The following is a 17,585-nucleotide window of genomic DNA, read 5'->3' on the forward strand; positions in this document are numbered from 1 at the left end:
TCGACACGTGTATTCCGTCATTTACATTGTCAAGCACAAGATGAATTATAATAACAAATTTAGCACATTAAAATTCAGTGGTGCTTGACAACCGGGTTTACCACTGGGCCATTTTGGCTTTTTTCTTCAACTTTTTAATTAAACTCATATTATTATGTAATATACGTAATTTAAATTCTGGACCAGTTTAGTTTTGGACTTTTCGTTTGCCTACTATTTAAGTAGCCGATAAAATGCATAATAAAAAACACGTCTATTACAATAAGGAATTGTTAAACAATGCCGTGTGTCCTTCTTTCGAATGTCAAATCGATGATGACAGACAGAGAGAAATCAGTGCTTAAGCACCCAATAGCTTCTTATTCATGAAATGTTATTTCTTTGCTTACGTTAAAACTGGCATTGACCTACTCAGCCAAAACTGCATCCGTGTTGCCTGAGTCTTTCTCCGATGTTATAATTTACAAACCATTACAGTATCCGAACATACGTCATCTACTTACAGTCGAAACTTGCGACACAAATTCCAGTAATACTTGGATGAATAAAAATTAGGTACAACTTTCATAATATAACATCATTGTTTTATTAAAATATTTTATACAAGCTTTTCGCCTCGAGTTCGTATATAAACTCGTAAAAATAATTGTAATTTCTCATGATTATTTACATACTTATTTTAAAAACATTTATTAAACTACTAGTAAATACTAGTTAAAAATTACGCACTTTTTGTATGTATCTTACCGATTGATCTACTTAATGCCGACTAACTTGTGAAAAATGAAAACCTAAAAGTAATATTTTTTAATGAATGTAAACAGATACATAATTTCCATAATGTTATGTAATGTGATTTTAAAATTAAGATACATATATTTTTAAATGTGTATGAATTCTTTTCTTTATAAGACACTGTGCTATTACAAAGCACAACAAGAATGTGTAAATAGATATTGTATATATCCTTGTATATTGGTGTTACTTATGTATTCACATTTGTTTTACATTTTGTGGTTTTATGTTAGTTAAAGGAATGTCTTGGTATTTTTTATTTTTCTTATTAAAAATAACTATTAAAGACAAGAATGTAGCAAGCGAATAACTTTCGAATTTTAAATAAAAAATCACAACAATTGTGACTTTGTTTAATCAATGATAATTTATTTTAAAGATTTTTTAAATTTTATTTACTTAATTTATGTTTAGATATAAAATAATAAAGTTAATTTTGTTACTCATTCGTATCATGGCCCAAGATGGCCCTGTGGTAAGAACGCGTGAATCTTAACCGATGATCGTGGGTTCAAATCCGGGCAAGCACCACTGAATTTTCATGTGCTTAATTTGTGATTATAATTCATCGTGCTTTACGGTGAAGGAAAACATCGTGAGGAAACCTGCATGTGTCTAATTTCACTGAAATTCTGCCACATGTGAATTCTACCAATCCGCATTGGAGCAGCGTGGTGGAATAAGCTCCAAACCTTCTCCTCAAAAAGAGGAGAGGAGGCCTTTAGCCCAGCAGTGGGACATTCACAGGCTGTTACGGTTATTCGTATCATTCGTTTCGTTTCCTATCATTCGCTGTTCCATCCTGCTGTAAATGAAACTAAATCGACTTATGTATAACCGTCGAAAACAGAATACAGTTTATATCGTAAAGACTCAACTGATAAGTGGGATCTTGACTTAAATTCAAGTTTTTTTTTTTAAAAAAGGATTTGTAGATAATTTAACTCATTGTTCAACGAGAGATTGATTACACGTCTTTTGAAAAACTGTGCCTGGTTGCCTGGTCTGTTTTATAATTCTATTTACCTTCTAAATAATCGTATAAGTTGGTATAGGCTGACAATCGCTCGAGAGAATCGTATTAACGTCACACAACTTTCACATAACGACACAGTCCGTATGACATTGACACTTCTAAATGATGAAATTATCAATTAAGTGTTACCATTATATATATATTTGGAATCTTATAATTTAGTTTGTCACTTCACATTGATTAATAATTTTACTAAATCAGTCTAAAGAGGCGAGGTTTATTTACATCTTATTTAAGTTCAGTAAACGAGTATCAGTCGCTTGTTTTCGATACAGACCCATCACATATTCTACCGACAAAATGCAAGAATTTGTTATTTTGTGTTTTAGTTTAAAAAAACAGTAAAATGCCTTAACAGATCTTTCATGATTAGATTTTTATTTTTTTCTATTGTTATTTTTATTAAATTGCTGTGAATCGATCGAGAACAAGGCCAGAGATGGTGTTATCATGCGGGTACAATTAACACGCAAAACAAACGTATTTCTTAAGGATTATTTTTAAATTCATAATTACTTATTGCCTTTGAATTAACATTAAATTTTTGTTTTTTGGTTCTTCAATGGTCCAGGGCTATCGATTATCGAGTATATGGAGTAGGTATGTTTTTATGTTGGTAAATTGGCTATAGTAATGTATGTGAATGTACTAACATTTTTATGTCATATTTTTATAGATTAACAAAGTAATAAGAAGAAAAGTTAAATAAATTATACATTTTCTTTTGAAAGCGTTGCTTATAATTAAAACACGAGACACAAAATTAATTGAAGATATTTAAATCTCATTTCGACTTTTGACCTTCTCGTCCATAGATTCTAAAATAAAACCTTATGTTTTATAAGATTTAATCTTCTTATACAGATATTGTAAGTACATAATTATTTAATAAAAAATAATAGGCGATTAAACGATTTAACGATTTAAATATGTTTTCATCTTCAACAAACGTCATCGTTGAATAGATTTGAACGGTCTTACCTTGTTTCTAACTCCCAAAAACACACCACTCCGCTATAAATAGTAAAATCAATCAAATCAACAGCCAATCGTTGTCCACTGCTGAACATAGGCCTCTCCCAAGGTGCGCCAAAGCTCCCTGTCCTCCGCCTTCCGCATCCAGTTGGTGCCCGCCACCTTCTTAAGGTCGTCGGTCCACCTGGCTGGAGGGCGCCCTACGCTGCGCTTGCCGATTCGCGGTCTCCACTCTAGGACTCGTCTGCTCCAACGGCCATCGGTCCTACAACATACGTGACCAGCCCACTGCCACTTCAGCCTGCTAATTTTGCAAGCTATGTCGGTGACTCCGGTTCTTTTCCGGATAATCTCATTTCTGATCTTATCCTTCAAAGATACTCCGAGCATAGCTCGCTCCATAGCACGCTGAGCGACTTTGAATTTGTGGACTAGTCCCGCAGTTAGTGTCCACGTTTCGGCACCGTATGTCATGGCAGGTAAGACGCATTGGTTGAAGACTTTCGTCTTCAAACATTGCGGTATAGACGACTTGAGGACTTGACGAAGGTTGCCAAATGCTGCCCATCCCAAGCGAATTCTTCGATCGGCTTCCTTCTCGAAGTTGTTCCTACCGACTTGTATTATCTGTGCTAGGTAGGTATATTCACTAACAACTTCGAGAGGTTTCCCCTCGACGTATATCGGTCCCGGCACGACATGCCTATTGAACATGACCTTGGTCTTGTCCAAGTTCATACCGAGACCGACACACCGGGAAGACTCGCCTAGGCTACGCAGCATTTCGGTGAGTTGTTCCAGCGACTCTGCTATGATGACGATATCGTCGGCAAATCGAAGGTGTGAGATGTACTCGCCGTTTACATTGACTCCATACCTAGTCCAATCCAGCGTTTTGTAAACGTCTTCCAACGCGTTGGTGAACAGTTTCGGGGATATTACATCCCCCTGTCTCACCCCTCTGCGCAGTTGGATCGCCTTCGTCTTACAGTCCTGGATGTGGACAGTCATTGTAGCGGCGTTGTACAGACATCTCAGTACCTCGATATATCTCCAATCGATATGACATCTCTGCAATGAGTCGAGCACTGCCCAGGTTTCGATGGAGTCGAAGGCTTTCTCGTAGTCCACAAATGCCATACACAGCGGCTGATTGTACTCTTCGGTCTTCTGCACAATCTGCCGAACAGTATGGATGTGGTCCACGGTGCTGTAGCCTGATCGAAAGCCGGCTTGCTCTGGGGGCTGGAACTCGTCAAGTCGTCTGGCGAGACGGTTCGTGACGACTCTTGAGAACAGCTTATACACGTGACTCAGGAGGGAGATTGGTCTGTAGTTTTTCAAGAGGGTTTTATCACCTTTCTTGAAAAACAGTACCACCTCACTCCCGCTCCACGTTTCCGGGGTCTTGCCATGTTGGATGACGGAATTAAAGAGGCTTGCTAGCTCTTTCAGGACCGGAGTCCCGCCTGCCTTAAGCAACTCTGTTGTGATTCCGTCATCTCCCGGAGCTTTGTTGTTTTTAAGCTGTTCTAGAGCCGCCCTAATCTCTCCTTGGTCAACGACCGGGAGCTCCTCGGAGTAATGGCGCATAAGAGGGGCGCGCTGGTCATCAATACTGATTCCCACGGGTTTATCCGATCTTGAAGAGAACAACTGCCCATAAAACCTCTCTACTTCTCCGATAATCTCAGGCCTAGAGGTAACGACTCCACCATTTTCAGTTTTAGGTTTTGTCAGACGCGGCCTCCCAAACTTGCGAGCGAACACTTTCGATCCCCGATTTTGCTCAATCGCAGCCTTGATGGCACGGGTATTGGAGCGTCGGAGATCGCGTCGCGTCAGCGTTTTTATTGTTCGGTTTAAGGCCTTATCTGACAAAAACGATGGTAGTTCTCGTCGTTTTCTCATGAGCTCGAGTGTCTCAGCAGAGAGTTTTGGTGCGTTGTCTCTTCTCTGTGGCGGAAAACACTTGCGGGATGTGTTTTGCAGTATTTTGACCAGCGTGTCGGTTCTCTCATCAATGCTGCTTATGGTTTCCAACGCGGTGAATTGATTTTGAAGTTCCATTTGGAACTTTTCGGAGCCTTGAGCAGCTTGGAGCATGATAGGTCGGAGAGTAGACCTCATCATTCTCGATCTTTCGGCTTTTAAGTTGATATTTAGAGTGCCTCGAACCAAGCGGTGATCACTTCCGGTATTAAACTTGTTGATCACTGAAACATCTCTAAATATGTGCCTTTTATTCGAAATGATAAAGTCTATCTCGTTCCTTGTCACGTTATCGGGGCTTCGCCAGGTCCACCTCCTCTGAGGCTTTTTTTGAAAGAAAGAATTCATCAAAAAAAGCCCTTGCGCTTCGAGAAAGTTTACCAGCATTTGCCCCCTGTGATTTCTGCAGCCCAAGCCGTAAGGTCCGACTTTCGATTCACCGCTATCTTGTACTCCCACTTTAGCATTAAAGTTTCCCATAACAACATTGTAGTGGGCCTCGAGGTGTCGTTGAGGGCCTTTGCGATGTCCTCGTACATCGCTTCGACCACATCATCAGAGTATGTCGAAGTTGGCGCATTTTACTATAAATAGTAAAAAAGAATCATTAAATATTTTTCAAGTACTATGTCATATTTAAATATAAACGATTTACTCATATGAGGTAATATTTATTTAACGATTAGGCTACACTCACACAGATTAAAGTTACAAGTTTTTATTTTCGGCGATGGTGTATTTATGTAATATGTAATTCTACGAACGAGTACACACACACAACAGTATTCTAGGTCCAGTAAAAACGCCGATCCGAAAAAATATACAGCGGTCCGTTTTACAGGTCCGTCAGATAGGCTTAAAAATTGTCCTGTTTGATGTGAACATCTTCCAGTACCGACGGGTCCATTTAAAACCGATCCTGTAAATACGGACCGTATGTATGAACGTGCTTATATATAACAAGTAATCGATACCCGTTACTCAATCCACGTATTATTTGTCCTGTACTTTTTGCAATTTATCTTTTTTCATAAGTTCAGTTGTTTTGTGGCGATGAGGTAACTGACAGATTTACTTTCGCATTTAGTATCATATACATTAGTTTAGATGTTAACGTATATTTGTCTCTTTCAATTATAATAAAGAACACTATGACACGCACAACACGTAAAAGTGTATCAAAACAAACATAATAGAAGTGTAAATAAAATATAATTAAATTATAAATTAATTGAAACATCTTAAATCATCAAACTTTTATACTAATTACGATTTCATCAACGTAAAGCCCATAATAATAATGCTGTCATATCTCCGTAGAAATATGATCATGATAAATTTTGTACAAAATGTAACTTAAGTAATTTCAGAGATTTTGTAGCGAACGAAGATTCAAAATTGTGATATTTTCTTGCTAAAAGAATTTCCTGAGATATAAGGGTTGCGAACGTCTTAACAATGAGTTTTCTATCTAAGTATAGATAAAGGATGAAATTGATGGATTTCCTTTGTGTCTTTGATGATATCCCTATATCATATATAATGCAAGTGCATTATATTTCAATATAAAGCCGGGGTGATCTTGTGATTATATCAGGCAACCCGAGCATAATAATGGTTAGTTTTCATGCGTTTAATTTATGTATATAATTCATTGTCGTTCGTCATCGCGAAGGGTCATGAGGAAACTTATATGTGTTGCGCAGACCGTCTTCTCAAACGAGAGCTTTATATTTTCATAGTATAAGTATAAATTAAGGTGTAATTGTACTCAATTCACGTGAGCATTAGAAAAATCTAAGAACGGTCAAGATATAAACAGTTTTTTTAATTACTATTCAGGGCTTGGTAAGTCTTAAGAAAGATCCAGTCTGTATTTGAATAGATAACGTTTCGTCGAGACAACGTAATTCATTTCGCTTGCAGACTATTCAAACCTTAATATTATATAATTTTATAAAAACTTTGAGAGTTCTTTACTGCTCATAATTAAAAAAAAAAAATTATGAAGTACACAAAGAATAAGTATTTTTTTTTAAATTAAATATTATAGAAAATGATTTTGCATTTATTTTATATTTATTCTTTAAAAAAAATTGCATGATATAAATCATTAATTTAATTTAAATATAAAATGAATATAAAAATGTGAAGTAAGCTTTTCAAGTTAATTAAGTATATGGGTTATCATGAATCACTTAAATTATTCCATATTTATTCACGAATACATGGCAACGTGATTTAAACTTGCTATTATTTTTTCGAACATAACCTTTCAATTTCAATAACAGTTCACGAAAACCGGTCCGGTCACTTTCCATGATAACCTCTAACGACAGATACAAAGAATCATCTCTCGCGAATGACTCAGATAATTTTTTTTGGTGCTTTCTCCCACACCTGTCCGGACGATCACGGATACGAACACTTTCCAATGAGGGAAATGGGAGCAACGTTTTGCATGGCCTTGTTCCGAACCTAGCGCCGAACCGGACTCAGGCGTACTCCACCAGTCTCTGCCAGGCGTTTGTGAGAGGAGTGCGTGTCGGGCCAGAGTCGTATCGGCGCGAAAAGCAACGCGAGTGAAAAGTGCCGTGTGTTTGTGAACCTGTGTGTTGGAATACCTTTCAAATCTGGAGCCTTACGTTTTTTTACTGAGGTTCGTTTAATTTTTTGTATGTTTTTAAAAATCGAATACACGATTTTGTTCTTTTTTTTAAAGATTTCGCTGGTCATGTAAAAAAATGTGAAAGTCAAACGATACGTTACTCGTATCGCGATGGTCACGCCAGTTAGCTCTGTAATGTATGGAATGATTTATTGTGTTTAAGTCATGTCCAGATATTAATTAGCTATTTTGATTGTTTTTAAGATGTTTCATTCTGATGAACAAACTTTCTCTAAGCGTATTAACTGACAGTCATTACAAATTAATTCTTCTATAAATAATATAACAATGAATCTCTTAAGAAAATATATTATTGGTAGATATATAACTGAAGAGAGCATAAATTTTATTAATTCGTGAAGAAAACTCGGGTTAAAGTAAGGCATAAAGGCTAAAATACGATAATGATAAAATTCGTAAAAAAAATACGCTATATTTACTTAAACAAAAGTACAGTAATACAAAGTCCATTTCAATAGAATTGTACGTTTTTTAATTATCTTAAAACAAATATTAAATGAATGTAGCGTCTCTCTTTACACAGAACCTATTGAAATGAACTATAAAAACGAAGTTCGCTGTTATTACTTTGATAATTAGTAATTAGCATGTAATTTACAAGGTCAAGGGTAAATAGTAGAATAACGTTTTTAAGACAATTTTATTAATCACAGTTTTGCATGTTAAAAACGTATAATTTGTTAATATATTAATGTAATTTTTAAAATAAAATTAGATTCTTATATTTTTTATGTTTTATTTTAATCAAAGTTATTTCGAGTGCGGTTTAATTAGAACTGCGTTCAGTTTTACGGTCCATTTTATCTTAAAATAAATTCAAGTACTTAAGAACTTCGTCGTAAATGGAAACATAAACATTTTAGTGTTGTTGTTTCTTTTTATAATCTATACTAATATTATGAATGCGAAGATTCGTTTATTTGTTTTTTACGCTTTCTAGTCTTAATGACTCCACCGATTAAGATGAAATTTTGCATACACGTTGTCATTAGTACAGAAAAAGCTGCGGGGGAGACTACTCTTATATATGTATACCTACATGTATTATATAATATAAGATTACGAATTACATTATCTTCCAACATTAAATATTTTTTTAATAAAAAACGAATTATATTCAATTTTTTTAATTAATGCATTTACCTCATCAACTTGTGTTTATATTTTAAACTTGGACTTAGTCGCGTACGAAGTGAAAAAAATGTAATTGAGGTAAAAAGGAACGTATTTATTAAATTGCCTCATTAAAATCTAGATTGGATTCTTCATAGAAGATTTTCGCCAGAGTACGCAGAAGGACAAATTAAGTCACTTTTAAAAAGTGCAAAGGAAAATTACTATTCGTTTTTAAACGAGACATTGAAATTGAAATTAACATTTAAAATTTAATGCTTTTATATTTCATTACTATACAAAATTTTACTAAAATGTTCTTCTACAAGCTTCGTTAAAATTTTCAATGTACACCTACAATATATATATAACGCATGTATCCTTGAGAATTAAGGTTTTATACCAACATAAACATTTTATAGTTATATTTATTTGTTTTTCCGGGTTCTTGGTGTATTCTTGAATGTTGGAAAATTATGCAATTGTTACCAACATAATTTACACTAATATTATAAATGCGAAAGTAACTCTGCCTGTCGGTTAAGCTTTTATGGCTAAACCACTGAAGTTGGTGAAATTTTATATGAAGCAAGCTTGAGCTCCAAGGATGGTTCCATATGCTTTTTTATACATAACATTTGCCCTACACCTCCCTCCTAACACGCAGGCGAAACCGCGAACGAAAACTACTGGCCGCCAAAAAAATCGACCCACCCCTATTTTTTTACTTACACAGTTGTTATCTTAACTATGCGACGACCTAGGTGGATTGTTTTACTTATGGGACATACATTTAACATTTTATTACCCACTTGATATTGATTTGGAGGAGTTGTAAGTGTTATTGAGGATATTTGGAATATTTTTAAAGTATTGATAAGAAAACGTTACTTTGTGCACAAAGTGCATGGTTAGTTTATTTCCAGTTCTTAACGCGGAGTCATCTCGGTTCGATGTTTATTATTGATTAAGTGTATGAAACTTTGTTAAAACAATAATTTTAATAAGTTTAAACATAAAAAATGGATACTACTGAAGCAGAAGCTGCTCAAGTCGTAGCTCTTATTCATGAGGGGTTAAGTCAGCGAAATGTGGCTAGAACACAAAAATTAAGTCGTTCAGCGGTGCGAAGAGTGTACAAACGCTACTTGGAGACTGGGGAGTATCGCCGGAGACCAGGATCTGGCAGGGGGCGTGTCACGAACCCGACCGATGACCGTTTTATTGGTTTGACGTCTTTAAGAAACCGACATCTTTCGGCTGTTGACGTTCAAGGTAGACTCCGAGAAAGTCGTGGAGTGTCTGTGAGTGAAAATACTGTAAGAAGAAGACTTCGAGAGCAAAACTTAACCCCTCACAAGCCAGCAAAAGGACCAAAACTCACAGCATCCCATCGACAAGCAAGACTACAATTTGCTAGGCAGCACGTCGATTGGACACTGGACCAATGGGAGACAGTATTGTTCAGTGATGAAAGCCGAATGTCTCTAGTAGGCTCTGATGGACGACGTAACGTCATGCAAAGGCCAGGAGAACGCTACTCTCAGTGTTGCATTCGAGAAACAGTCCGATTTGGTGGAGGCTCTACAATGTTTTGGGGAGGTATTTCTTTGACGGGACGCACAGAGCTGGTTTTTTTCCGTAATCGTGCTGTTAATGCTGAAACTTACATAACGGACATTCTGGAGCCTCATGTGATGCCTAACGCTGGATATATTGGGGATAATTTCCAACTTATGCACGACAACGCACGACCTCACGTCGCTAGAATTGTTAAAGACTATCTCAGGGAAGTCGAAATTCCAGTTATGCTGTGGCCAGCCAATAGTCCGGACTTAAACCGATAGAGCATCTCTGGGACCAGCTGAAACGTACGGTTCGAGCACGAAATCCAATTCCAGAAACCCTGAATCAACTGGAAGCTGCCCTAACTGAAGAATGGCAACGGACCCCACAGGAAGACATTAAAAAGCTAATCAGGTCACTTAATAGGCGTATGCAGGCAGTGATTAGGTCAAGAGGAGGAAACACTCCCTATTAAAGTAAGATTTAGGCACCCAAATTTAAAAACAAACGGCATAATCGTTTTGTACACAAAAAAATAAAATTGCGTAATTTTTTGTGTTTTTGTGTTTTGTCACATATTTACCTAAAAACCTATTTTTTGCGCACTATTTCTGTTTTTGTACAATCCTACAATTGCATTTTTTCATTATCAATCTTAAAAATATAAATATGTGGTAGTTTAAAACCATACGATAGCTTTTTTACAAATAATGTAGGTGGGTCGATTTTTTTGGAGGCCAGTGTAGTAAAATATATTTTGTCATATAGTAGATCAGATTATAAATTTGTTTAAAAAAAGTGCATAGGGTTGCCGTTGAAATCTAACTTGCTGGTCAAACGTAATTAAATTTCGTTGTCCTCCTTTGTGCTAGTCTACATCGTAATATCTATATATATAGTTTTAATTAAACAAATGCTATACTAATGCTATACTGCCAGTAATAAGTAAATCTGTTTGTATTTATTGTAAAACCCTAATTGTTTAATAAGCTTCGTGGCGTAAACTTTCTATATATATAATATTTCGTTTAATTTTTTTTTTGCTTATTGCTCATTTATTATTTCAATAGACATCGAATATAAGTACTGCATGGTTAACTTAAAAATAAATAAATAAACAAAGTGTCGTGTTTGAACATAAGTTAATTCTAACTTAGCATACAATACATATTACTTATTTTCATTACATTTAATTTACAAGTTTGTTAATTTTATTATGGATAAAATTAAATAATTTAATAAAAACAGTATCGCGTAAGTCGATCTCTCCGATCTAAACCGACCATGCTAAACATTGCTTACTTCAATACATCTCACTGCAAGTCCTATGCCTTATGCTTTGTACGGTTTATACTAAGTAAACTAATACGTTGTACATTATTAATATTAAAAGATGATTCAAAACTTTTTCAAGGTTAAAATGGATATTTATGTTTCACAACAAGAAATATTAAAAAAATATCTATTCATTTACGTTTATAAGGATGAACATTGAGTTATTATTACATTGAGGAATTATACAGTTTTTACTTCTCAATGTTTCGCTAAAAATGATTACTGGACTTGTTATTACGAGTAATCCTAATACTTTCAATTACCTAGCTATTCTTAAAATGTAACTAATCCGTAGCCTATATATGTACTTTTAGTATATACTTGTTTTATGTCTTTATGATTTTATCCTTAACATCATAAGTAGTACATATCTTCGAAAAAAAATTTATGAAATACCATAAACATATCATCCACGTTTATCTCGAAACTTGCAGCTATCATAATGTAATAGCTCTATATCAAACGTTTCAGTACTTATTGCAAGATTTCAAAGAAAAAATTAGAAGCAATTTCTACCTTATTTAAAGTAAATAATATTAACTTTATCAATGAAACGAAATAGAAAATTCGATATTTAGATTTGTAGAGTATTTGATATTTAGATTTGTAGAGTATTTTATGAGAGGAGGCAATTTTTTTTTTTTTATAGAATAGGAAGGTGGACGAGCATATGGGCCACCTGATGGTAAGTGGTCACCAAACGCCCTTAGACATTGGCATTTTAAGAAATGTCAACCATCGCTTATAGCCAATGCGCCACCAACCTTGGGAACTAAGATTTTATGTCCCTTGTGCCTGTAATTACACTGGCTCACTCACCCTTCAAACCGGAACACAACAATATCAAGTATTGCTGTTTTGCGGTAGAATATCTGATGAGTGGGTGGTACCTACCCAGACGAGCTTGCACAAAGCCCTACCACCAGTAACTTATAAAAGATATAAGATGTCCCCCAACACGCAGATTCGTATTCTGATATATTCTGATATCTTATTTGTATATTAATATGAAAATAAAACCATTAATATTTTCTTTCCGAATAAACAATAATCTTAATAATGTTGACTTTAATGAGATCACATTCAAGGCGTATTTTCTCCTCCATCTTATTATGTCTTAAGAATTTTGATGTACGATATGTTTTATCGTGGTTTTTATTAATATGAGGAGACTACAACATTTGTGTGAATTTGAAAATGTTTTTGATATTATCTCACCGTATTTCCCTTAAAGCAATATTTCACGTCAAGTCCGTTTTATTACAATTTTATATAGCTATACAAATTTTTCAAGCTATTACATATATGTGTATTTATACTATTGTATAATCTATATCCGTTTTTATATATATTTAACGGTATTCTTACCTAATTTCTATTATTGTGAAAGACAAGGCTATAAAATAAAGAAAATATTATAGAAAACTTTGAAGGTAAAAGATCAAAGGATCTCTTGACTAAGGGCCGAAACTGCTTGTCTGACAAAAATAATAAGCTCCAATTAATTTAAGGCACTTTATCATACCTTTAGAAAAAAAATCCTAGTATCCGGTTGTTCCTAATTAATAACCCAAGTTTTCGTAACTTATTTGTTAGAAGAAAATCGGTTGTTCATGGTTCCGGCAACGAACCGTAAGGCGGGTTTTTATTGGGCAACTCGATTCCGGCGGTATTTTAACTAAATAATTTAGGCGAAGTTGTTTGTTTAAATATTGATTACAAAAGAAGTTTTTAATTTGGAAGATGTTTGATTCGATTTTATTTTTTAGTAGTGGCCGTGCAAATGGGTCACCTGATGGTAAGTGATCCTATCGCCCATAGACATTGGCACTGTAAGAAATGTTAACCATCGCTTACATCGCCAATACTATATATATACAATAGCTATATGTAAAATCAATTTCTGTACGTTAACTAATTAAGTATGTTAAAAGCAGCTGCTTTAAAGAAAAAAATATACGCTTAGGAATAAAGCGACAAATGCTTTTCCTTGAATCTAAAAAACGTTTTTGTTTTTCAATTCAAAAACAAATGAATCAAAGAAACTTAAATTAAAAATAATAAGAACAAATCTTACATAAACCTAAAGTATTGCCTAAATTAATAAAACGCTGTAATTAAAAAAAATATATAATTTAAAAGTAATTATTCTAAGTATTTATTTTTCACCTTAAATTCGAACGTAATAGAAAATGTTCACGACTGAAATAACACAGCCGGCAAAAACAAAACATCTATTTACTTAGTACTAAACAAAGGCTTCGTTGAGTTTGTCAGATGGATTTATTTAGATACCCTTTTAAGAGAACGTAAAAGCAGTTAGGGGTTTTTAATATCAAAACGGAATAATTATATGCTAAGAAGCTAAACAAAAACATTTAACATATGATAAAACGCTTATAAAGTGTTGAATGACATAATTGCGCACTGTAATTATACACAAACACACATTGTAAAAGTGTAGCGGTCAAAATATTATACTCATTTCGACTTCTCATTCGCCAAGTGCCAGTGGAGTGTAAAGTGCGATAAGAAACTTTGTTCCAATATTTCTGGAATGAATAACTAGTAAATGGAGACCACGTGCCCAGATGTATTTAAACTTACTTTACTGATGGTAGAGTTTTGTGCAAGCTCGTCGAGGTAGATACCACCCACTCAGATATTCTACCGCAAAACAGCAGTACTTGGTATTTTTGTGTTCCGGTTTGAAGGGTGAGTGAGCCAGTGGGTGAGTACAGGCACAAGGGACATAACATCTTAGTTCCCAAGGTTGGTGGCGCATTGGTGATGTAAGCGATGGTAACATATCTTACAATACCAATGTCTATTGGCGTTGGTGACCACTTACCCACAGGTGGCTCATATGCTCGTCCGCCTTCCTATTCTATAAAAAAGACAAAGCTCTACCATACCACAGTAGTAAAGTACAAAGTAAAAAGCCTTTTTAATTACGATACTTTGATCAATTAATTGCTAAAATGCGGAAACCAGGGAAATGTTTAATCTTTTACTTTTTGTCGAATTCCCTCTTCTGAATTTGCGACTTCAAAGAGGAAACTCTAATTATATAATTTGACGTTTAATTACAAAACGTAACTGGTTTATAACAATTTATGTAATTTCTTACGCGTGCGTAGAAATTTTCATGTTAAAATATAACTCATACGTAATGTTCTTTACCTTGAAGCATTAATATAGTCAATATCTTGGAACAGAGGTAACTTATAATAAATACATAATTAATCAATATACATTTGATCATTTCAGTAAAATATTTAGAACTGTCTATTTTTAGCGCCTTTTTCCAATTTCATAATAATCGATATCTTTATTGCATACATATATAAATGGTAAAAAAATAAATCATTAAAGATAAGAAGTGATCTCTGCTAGAAAACCGCTATATTTTGCTTGTAGGACACATCGGTTAGTACAAGTGCTATGTACATAGACTATATATGTATGTAACACACTTGTCACGACTATAGTCTAAATTTAAAGCGGGTGAAACTGCGAAGCCATTAGATTATATACTGAAACATCTTCCGAAATGTACTGCAACTTCTGGTATAAATTTTATTTAGATTGCTTCAGTTTTTTCAGTTAAGCGTTATAAAAGATGTCTCCTCATTTATTAGTAGATATAAATGTATATGAAATATACATACATAATATTAAAAGATATAATAATTATATACTTATAATGTACATGTATACTTAACAGACGATATAAGTAGTAGAATAAAATTATATCTATTTTTTTTCGTTTTTTATATGAATATTAATTAACACATTTCTGGAAGTAAACAAAAACATATGGAATGTTAGTTGTATTTAATATAGTTTTATAGTAATTCAGTGAGATGACACCTACGCTTTTCATTCAATCAATGTATTGATTTTGATAGTACGCCTTTATATACAAGCTCAGGAACTGATAGCACTCAAATTCAAATGTTTCCTATTGATGTACACATGTTTGAATAGAACTTTCAAGCATTAAATCTTTGAAGCATTTGAATCAAACTCAACGTGCAACTACTTCTGTCCATATATCGTGTATAAGTAATTACCATTCCATTACTTAGAAAAACACAAAGATAAAATTAATCTAAATCCCATCCAAATTATTTGAAAGGTAATTAATATTTATTTATTGTTAAACAAAATAACAAAACTTCAGTATTTCTACATCAGGAATTCGCAAGTTGCTTGTTTAAGTTATGCTACAAATTTAGGTTAGGACGGCACACAATTAGGTACGGCAAAAAAAGGGTCAATGTTCGACGCGTATTTGTCGAGCACTTTATTTACCGATTTATTTCTTTGACATTTTATTAAAAGTGAACAATTGTAAGTGACTTGTTGCTTTTAATAAAGTATTTGTAATAATAAAGATGTATTTTTCTTGCTCAGATTTCTCAAATTCCTAATTATTAAAAAATTCTAGTAATTTCATGTTTTAAGGCAACGAGAAATATAGCGGATTCAATTAAAAAGTTTGATTTCTCTTACGAATAAAAGACGAAAATGAAATGGCATTTTCGAAAGCGGGAAAACGGAACGAGTGAAATATACGATAGTTAATTGAATCCAGTTTTTTATTAGTCTATTGTAAGGAGTAACATATATTTATATATTGCGGAAAGAGATTTTTTAATTTAATGGTAGGCTTAGTATTTTTAGGAGTGCACTCGTAATGTATCTAAATATTAATTTATTATTTTTCCAGTACCTAAATCAGTATAATTATAAATCATTGTATGTACTTATATAACTTATAACTACTTATTACACATAAGCTTTCTTTTATTATACTATTGGTTATGTTAAAAAATGGTACATAAATAAAATAAAATAAAATAAAATAAAATAAAATATTGGCAAATATAAACTATTCGAGCATTTAAAATATTATTATCTATTATAATTGAATGTAATGTACGTTATTAAATGAAGACTGAATGTTAATGCAAGTATAATATGACGTGTGCGGCGCAACCGCATCTGACTCACGCTTACAATTTATTATTATGCAAATTAAATTTACAAAATTTGTAGTCTTTATTGTATCCTTTGTTCTTAAACGAGAATTATTCCTTAATACACGAACGTTTTTGTAAAAGGGAAACTTCGCTTAATTACAAAATCTTGTGACGTAACTCCAGTTACTTAACTTAGCACTCGCGTAAGTTTTCGTTTAACGTTTGTTTTATTTTGATACATTGTTTTATTCGGTCCTGAATGGAGATAGAGGAATTTAGTCAAAATGTTTTGTAAAGTCAAGACACTTATCTCCCGAGGGGATCGTCTTCGTCCGAGACAGAGTTATGTACGAGACATGGGCGCGTGCTACCTCTAATATTGAAACGATCTACATAACAATGTGTGGTACTTTGGAGCTGTATTGGCACGTGTGCAGTCTTGATTTATTTACTTTAGACGGTTTCTACTGTCAACGATCATTATCATTATCATTATCACCTACGCTCTTCAATCTTTATATTAACGAGCTCATTGATATACTCGGTAACCAGCATGTTGGTTGCCATATTGATGGAGTTAACGTCAATAATATCAGTTACGCTGATGATATGGTTTTGCTTAGCTCATCAGTTTATGGTCTAAGAAAACTATTAGCAACTTGTGAAGGCTATGCCAAAACACATGGACTTACATATAATGTAAAAAAAGCATGACAATTATATTTGAAAGTGGTAATAAATGTCCAAAAATAATACCTTCGGTAAAAATTAATAATCTGAGCTTGACTCAAGTTTTCCAATTTAAATACCTTGGGCATATACTAACCACCAATCTCAAGGATGATAATGACATTGAAAGGGAGAGGAGAGCATTGTCAATAAAAGCTAACATGATTGCCAAAAGATTTGGGCGTGCTTCAAGGGCTGTAAAAAAAACATTATTCCGCGCTTACTGTACCTCTTTTTATACTTGTAGTTTGTGGGCTAACTATTCATTAAAATCATACAATGCTCTTCGTGTCCAGTACAATAATGCCTTTAGATTGCTGATGGGTTTGCCTCGCTTCTGTAGTGCTTCAGGGATGTTCGCTGAATT

At 33.9% G+C, this 17,585-nt stretch overlaps 1 protein-coding gene across 2 annotated transcripts in view; it reads left to right on the forward strand.

Moving 5' to 3' along the window:
- Positions 1-7,320: 7,320 nt before the first annotated feature.
- Positions 7,321-17,585, forward strand: part of LOC126775931 (prestalk protein-like) — a 61,960-nt gene continuing 51,695 nt past the window's right edge. For both annotated transcript variants that reach the window (XM_050498113.1, XM_050498114.1), the window contains exon 1: positions 7,321-7,457. The gene's annotated coding sequence lies outside the window, so the exon portion shown is untranslated. The remainder of the gene's footprint in view (positions 7,458-17,585) is intronic.

The sequence above is a fragment of the Nymphalis io genome, chromosome 19, assembly GCF_905147045.1.
Source record: "Nymphalis io chromosome 19, ilAglIoxx1.1, whole genome shotgun sequence".
NCBI classification, from domain to species: domain Eukaryota; kingdom Metazoa; phylum Arthropoda; class Insecta; order Lepidoptera; family Nymphalidae; genus Nymphalis; species Nymphalis io.